The following is an 8,279-nucleotide window of genomic DNA, read 5'->3' as shown; positions in this document are numbered from 1 at the left end:
TAAGATTTACCATTTAACCATTTCTGAGTGTACAGTTCAGTGGCATTAAGTACATTCACGCTCTTGTGCAAACATCACCCCTATTCATGTCCAGAGCATTTCATTATCCCAAACTAAAACTTTATAACCATTAAACAATAATTCCTCATTTTCCCTTCCTCCCGCCCCTGGTAATCACCATACTACTTTCTTTATGAATTTGACTGTCCTATGTACCTCATGTAAATAGAATTATGCAATATCTGTTCTTTTATGTCTGGCTTATTTGACTTAGCATAATGTCTTCAAGGTTCAATCCATGTTGAAGTATGTATCAGAATTTCATTTCTTTTTTTAAATTTTTTTAATTTAAGTATAGTTAATTTACAATGTTATGTTAATTTCTGCAGTTCATTTCTTTTTAAGTCTGAATAATATTGCATTGTTGGAAAATACATACCACATCCTGTTTATTCATTTATCTGTTGATCATACTCTGGCTTTAGTGGTTGCTATTTGCTTTTCTATAAATCTTGATGTCTTGTATGTATGTTCTTCTTTAGTCCTCTGTTTCAAAATAGCATGGGCATTTTGGTTTTTAACTCACAAACTTTGTGCAACATAAGTATCTTTCATTATGACATTTTCAGGCAAAGTTTAGAAGGAAAAAAGTTACATCTGGCAATTTAAATATTCTGGGAAAAGCCTCAAATTACATTCCAAATACAGTTGATACAGTGTCAGAACTACATGTAAACTTTTTTTTAATATAAATTTATTTTGTTTATTTATTTTTGGCTGCATTGGGTCTTCGTTGCTGTACGCAGGCTTTCTCTAGTTGTGCCAAGCAGGGACTACTCTTCATTGTGGTGCGTGGGCTTCTCATTGCAGTGGCTTCTCTTGTTGTGGAGCATGGGCTCTAGGCGCACGGACTTCAGTAGTTGTGGCACGCAGGCTCAGTAGTTGTGGCTCGTGAGCTCTAGAGCACAGGTTCAGTAATTGTGGCGCACGGGCTTAGTTGCTCTGCGGCATGTGGGATCTTCCCAGACCAGGGCTTGAACCTGTGTCCCCTGCATTAGCAGGCGGATTCTTAACCACTGCACCACCAGGGAAGTCCCTACATGTAAGCTTTTTGAACAGTCTGAATAATGACTATTGCCACCCAGAAGGAAAACAGCCCGTTTGAACTAACGGGGAAGGAGATAGGAAGGAATGAAGGAAAGCAGTCAGACTTCTTAGACTTTATAGGACGGGCTCATAGAGCTATTGAGCTATGGATATGTGATATTCTTTAAGACAAGGGAGGAAGGACCCCAAAGACGATTTAGAGCTCATTAAGCCTTCTTCCTTGGTATCAAAAGGTGGGAATCTATCACTTCAGTTTTAACAGACCAATTCTTGCCCATTGCTGTGTGAGTGGTGCCACCCAAAGCCATGGGAGCAATGCTACCAAAGCTATGGAGGCCAGACCCCTGCCCAGCAGAGCCCTTGGGCAAGGCTGCCTCTGCCTAGATGTCAAAGAATGGAGCCATCTAGAGCTGTGGGCAACCAGCCTAGGCAGAAGACCACAGAGTGGATGAGGTTACTGCAGAGAGCCCCTGCCAGGGAAATGCCCAATGGAGCCATGAGGGTATGGCTGCTCCCGTGACCCCAAATCAGTAGAGCCACTGGTATGCAATTCCAGACAGGGAGAGCTGCAAGCATGCAAATCAAGGCAGTGAGAATTGCTCCCTGGACGGCCCCCAGCAAAGCTGTGGGGCAGGGATGCCCCAGTGTGCACGAGAGGTCATTCCCATATCCCAGGGGCTCTGGCAGGCAGAGTATCGGGTGAAAGATTATTCTCAAGCCTTAAGATTTGATGTTTGCCTCGTTGGGTTTGGACTTGCTTGGGCCCTGCCACCCCCTTCTTTCCTATTTCTCCATTTAGGACTGGGAGAGTTTACCCTATTGCCTGTCCTGCCATTGTATTTTGGAAGCACATAACTTGTTTCATTTCATGCGTTCATAGCTGGAGAGCAATTTACCTTAGAGTGAATCATACCTTGAGTCTCATGCACATCTGATTCAGGGGATATGTATATGAGACTTTAAACTTGGACTTTTGAGTTAATGTTAGAAGACATTAAGACTATGGGGACTGTTGAGATGGAATGAGCATATTTTGTAAGCAAAATGGACATGAATTTGGGGGAGCCAGAGACATAATGCTGTGGTCTGAATGTTTATTTCCCTCCAAAATTCATATGTTGAAATCCTAATGCCTTATGTGATGGTATTAGAGCTGGGGCTTTTGGAAAGTGATTAGGTCATGATGGGTCCACCCTCATGAATAAAATTAATGTCCTTATATAAAAAAAAGCCTGAGATAGGTACCTTATCCCTTCTGTCATGTGAGGATACAACGAGAAGTCTGTCACCCAGAAGAGGGTCCCCACATGACCATGCTGGCTCCCTGATCTTAACTTCTAGCCTCCAGAACTGTGAGAAATTAATTTCTTTTGTTTATAAACCACCCAATCTGTGGCACTTTGTTATAAGAGACCAGATGGACTAAGACATTCTCCAGTCAGAAAACAAAAAGTGGTTGAATGAATTAAAAAATAAAATCCAGCAATATGCTCTCTACAAGGGACTCACTTTAGATTTAAAGATATATGTAGGCTGACAGTGAAGGAACGGAAAAAGATATCCTATGCAAATGGTGACCAAAAACAGCAGGGTTGGCTACACTTATATTAGGCAAAATAGACTTTAAGTCAAAAACTGTCTCTATAGACAAGGAAGGTCATTATATAATGATAGAAGGTCAATTTAACAGGAAGATATAGCAATTATATGTACATATCCAACATCAGAACACCTAAATGTATAAAGCAAATACCAACAGATCTGAAGGGGGAAATTGACAACAATACAATAATAGTAGAGACTTCAATATCCCACTTACAATAATGGACAGAACACCTAGACAGAAAATCAATAAAGAAACAACTGACTGTTGTTTGACAAAACACTGATGAAGGAAATTGAAGATGATACAAAGAAATGGAAAGTTGTCCCATGTTCTTGGATTGGAGAATTAATATTGATAAAATGCCCACACTACCCAAAGCAATCTACAGATTTAATGCAATCCCTATCAAAATACCCATGACATTTTTCACAGAACTAGAATAATCCTAAAATGTAAATGTCCATAAAAGACCCCAAATTGCCAAAAAGATCTTGAGAAAAAGAAGAAAGCTGTCAGTATCACACTCCTGACTTTAGACTATACTACCAAGCCACAGTAATCAAAACAGTATGGTACTGGCACAAAAGCAGAAACATAGATCAATGGAACAGAATAGAGAGCCCAGAAAAAAACCCACACATCTATGAGCAATTAATATATAATAAAGGAGGCAAGAATGTATAATGGAGAAAAGACAGTCTCTTCAATAAAGGGTGCTGGGAAAATTGGACATCTACATATAAAAGAACAAAATTAGAGTATTTCCTCATACCATATACAAAAATAAACTCAAAAATGGATTAAAGACCTAAATGTAAGACCTGAAACCATAAAACTCCTAGAAGAGAACATAGGCAGAACACTCTTTGACATAAATCACAGCAATATTTTTTTGGTTATGTCTCCTAAGGCAAAGAAACAAAGGCAAAAATAAACAAATGGAACCTAATTCAATTTAAAAGCTTTTGCACAGCAAAGGAAACCATGATGAAACGAAAAGACAGCCTATTGAATGGGAGAAAATATTTGCAAATGATATGACCAAAAAGGGGTTAATATCCAAAATTATATAAACAACTCATACAACTCAATATTTTAAAAAAACCAAACAACCTGGTTAAAAATGGGCAGAAGACCTGAATAGATGTTTTTCCAAAGAAGATATACAGATGGCCAACAGGTACATGAAAAAATGTTCAACATTCCTAATCATCAGAGATATGCAAATCAAAACCACAATGAGATAGCACCTCACACCTGTCAATGCTTCTATTCAACATAGTACAGGAAGTCCTATCCAGAGCAATTAAACAAGAAAAAGAAACATTAAAAAGCAACCAAACTAGAAAAGAAGAAGTAAAATTTTCTCTGTTTGCAGATGACATGGTCATATACGTAGAAAATCTTAAATACTCAACAACAACAACAAAACTTTTAGAACTAATAAATGAGTTCAGCAAATTTGCAGAATACAAAATCAACATAAAAAAGTAAGTCACATTTCTATACAAAAACAACAAACTATCCAAAGTGGAAATTAAGAAAACAATTACATTCCCAATAGTAACAAAAAGAATAAAAAACTTAGGAATTAACCAAAGAGATGAAATATTTAATATTGTTAAAATGTCACTTTTATGCTAAGTGATCTACAGATTCAGTGTAATCTCTATCAAAATCCTAATATCATTTTTTACAGAAATAGAAAAATATTTTTTAAATTTTATGCAGAACCATAAAAGACGCTGAATAGCCAAAGCAATCTTGAGCAAGAAGAACCATGCTGGAGGCATCACACTTCTTGATTTCAAAATATATTACAATAACCAAGAACACTGTGGTACTGGCGTAAGTATAAACAGGTGGACCAATAGAATAAAACTGAGAGTCCAGGGCTTCCCTGGTGGCACAGAGGTTGAGAGTCCGCCTGCCGATGCAGGGGACACGGGTTCGTGCCCCGGTCTGGGAAGATCCCACATGCCGCGGAGCAGCTAGGCCCGTGAGCCATGGCCACTGAGCCTGTGCGTCCGGAGCCTGTGCTCTGCAACAGGAGAGGTCACAACAGTGAGAGGCCAGCGTACTGCAAAAAAACCAAAACAAAACAAAATAACAAAAAGATAACTGAGAGTCCAGTAATAAATGCATACATCTTTGTCCAGGTGATTTTTGACAAGGGTGTCAATGCCCTTCAAGGAGGGAAAGAATAGCCTCTTTAATAAATGGTACTAGTACAACTGAATATCCATATGCAAAAGGATGAACTTGGACTTCTACCTTAACCCATATAAAAAATTAACTCAAAAATGATTATAGACCTAAATATAAGATCAAAAACTATAAAATTCTAGAAAACATAGAGGTAATTCTTCTCTTGTATTTGGCAATGGATTTCAGATATGACACCAAAAGTAAGAGCAACAGAAGAAACAAATAGACAAACTGGACTTCATCAAATTAAAAACTTTTGTACATAAAAAGAACATTATCAAGAAAGTGAAAAGCCAACCTATAGAATGTGAGAAAATATTTGCAATTCACATATCTGATAGGGGGCTTAACAGCAGGACCACATAAAGAACTCTTACAACTTAACAACAAAAAAACAAACAACACAATTAAAAATTGGACAAAGATCAAAACCACAATGAGACATCAATTTATACCCATTAAAATGGCTACTATTGAAAAACAACAGCAACAGATAATAACAAGTGTTGGTGAAGATATGAATAAATTGGCACCATACATTGCTGTTGGGAATTAAAAATGGTGCAGCTGCTGTGAAAAAATTGGTGGTTTCTCAGAAAGTTAAACATAAAATTACCATATTACCAAGCAATTCCACTCCTGAGTGTACTTCCAGGAGAAATGAAAATAGATACTTAAACGAATACTTGGACGTGAATGTTCATAGAAGCACTATTTACAATAGATCAAAGGAAGAAAAAATCCAAATACACATTTTTATTTAGATGAATGAATAAACAAAATGTGATATATACATACAATGAAATATTACTCAGCTAGATATATATTGTTTAAGGTGCATATGTATGAATCCATAAAGAAAATTACCAGTATGAAAAAGACATAATTTCAGAGTGAAGGGAGGGGATGGAAGTGCGGAGGATCTCAAGGGAGCATCAGAGGTAACAATAATGCTTTGTTTCTTAATCTGGACGTGCGTTCACTGTGTGGGTTCTCTTTAGCATAATTTTTCATACCTATTGCATATATTACTAATATTTTATAATTTAAGTATAATTTATCTGAATGGTATTGTTAATCATGCCAAACCAGAGATCTGGGGGGAGAATACACTACTCTTTGATCTACCAATGTGTTTTGTTTTTTTTTTTACATCTTTATTGGAGTATAATTGCTTTACAATGGTGTGTTAGTTTCTGCTTTATAACAAAGTGAATCAGTTATACATATACATATGTTCCCATATCTCTTCCCTCTTGCGTCTCCCTCCCTCCCACCCTCCCCATCCCACCCCTCCAGGCGGTCACAAAGTACCGAGCTGATCTCCCTGTGCTATGCGGCTGCTTCCCAGTAGCTATCTACCTTACGTATGGTAGTGTATATATGTCCATGCCTCTCTCTCGCTTTTTCATAGCTTACACCTCCCCCTCCCCATATCCTCAAGTCCATTCTCTAGTAGGTCTGTGTCTTTATTCCTGTCTTACCCCTAGGGTCTTCATGACATTTTTTTTTCTTAAATTCCATATATATGTGTTAGCATACAGTATTTGTCTTTCTCTTTCTGACTTACTTCACTCTGTATGACAGACTCTAGGTCTACCCACCTCATTACAAATAGCTCAATTTCGTTTCTTTTTATGGCTGAGTAATATTCCATTGTATATATGTGCCACATCTTCTTTATCCATTCATCCGATGATGGACACTTAGGTTGTTTCCATCTCTGGGCTATTGTAAATAGAGCTGCAATGAACATTTTGGTACATGACTTTTTGAATTATGGTTTTTCTCAGGATATATGCCAAGTAGTGGGATTGCTGGGTCATATGGTAGTTCTATTTGTAGTTTTTTAAGGAACCTCCATACTGTTCTCCACAGTGGCTGTATCAATATACATTCCCACCAACAGTGCAAGAGGGTTCCCTTTTCTCCACACCCTCTCCAGCATTTATTGTTTCTAGATTTTTTGATGATGGCCATTCTGACTGGTGTGAGATGATATCTCATTGTAGTTTTGATTTGCATTTCTCTAATCATTAATGAAGTTGAGCATTCTTTCATGTGTTTGTTGGCACTCTGTATATCTTCTTTGGAGAAATGTCTATTTAGGTCTTCTGCCCATTTTTGGATTGGGTTGTTTGTTTTTTTTGTTATTGAGCTGCAGTAGCTGCTTATAAATTTTGGAGATTAATCCTTTGTCAGTTGCTTCATTGGCAAATATTTTCTCCCATTCTGAGGGTTGTCTTTTGGTCTTGTTTATGGTTTCCTTTGCTGTGCAAAAGCTTTGAAGTTTCATTATGTCCCATTTGTTTATTTTTGGTTTTATTTCCATTTCTCTGGGAGGTGGGTCAGAAAGGATCGTGCTGTGATTTATGTCATAGAGTGTTCTGCCTATGTTTTCCTCTAAGAGTTTGATAGTTTCTGGCCTTACATTTAGGTCTTTAATCCATTTTGAGCTTATTTTTGTGTATGGTGTTAGGGAGTGATCTAATCTCATACTTTTACATGTAGTTGTCCAGTTTTCCCAGCACCACTTATTGAAGAGGCTGTCCTTTCTCCACTGTACATTCTGCCTCCTTTATCAAAGATAAGTGACCATATGTGCGTGGGTTTATCTCTGGGCTTTCTATACTGTTCCATTGATCTATCTTTCTATTTTTGTGCCAGTACCATAATGTCTTGATTACTGTAGCTTTGTAGTATAGTCTGAAGTCAGAGAGCCTGATTCCTCCAGCTCCGTTTTTTGTTCTCAAGATTGCTTTGGCTATCTGGAGTCTTTTGTGTTTCCATACAAATTGTGAAATTTTTGTTCTACTTCTGTGAAAAATACCAGTAGTAGTTTGATAGGGATTGCATTGAATCTGTAGATTGCTTTGCATAGTAGAGTCATTTTCACAATGTTGATTCTTCCAATCCAAGAACATGGTATATCTCTCCATCTATTTCTATCATCTTTAATTTCTTTCATCAGGGTCTTATAATTTCCTGCATACAGGTCTTTTGTCTCCTTAGGTAGGTTATTCCTAGATATTTTATTGTTTTTGTGGCAGTGGTAAATGGGAGTGTTTGCTTGATTTCACTTTCAGATTTTTCATCCTTAGTGTATAGGAATGCAGGAGATTTCTGTGCATTAATTTTGTATCCTGCTACTTTACCAAATTAATTGATTAGCTCTAGTAGTTTTCTGGTAGCATCTTTAGGATTCTCTATGTATAGTATCATGTCATCTGCAAACAGTGACAGCTTTACTTCTTCTTTTCCAATTTGGATTCCTTTTAATTCCTTTTCTTCTCTGATTGCTGTGGCTAAAACTTCCAAAACTATGTTGAATAAGAGTGGTGAGAGTGGGCAACCTTGT

Source organism: Tursiops truncatus, chromosome 4 (genome assembly GCF_011762595.2).
Source record: "Tursiops truncatus isolate mTurTru1 chromosome 4, mTurTru1.mat.Y, whole genome shotgun sequence".
NCBI classification, from domain to species: domain Eukaryota; kingdom Metazoa; phylum Chordata; class Mammalia; order Artiodactyla; family Delphinidae; genus Tursiops; species Tursiops truncatus.
This window is presented reverse-complemented; position numbering follows the sequence as displayed.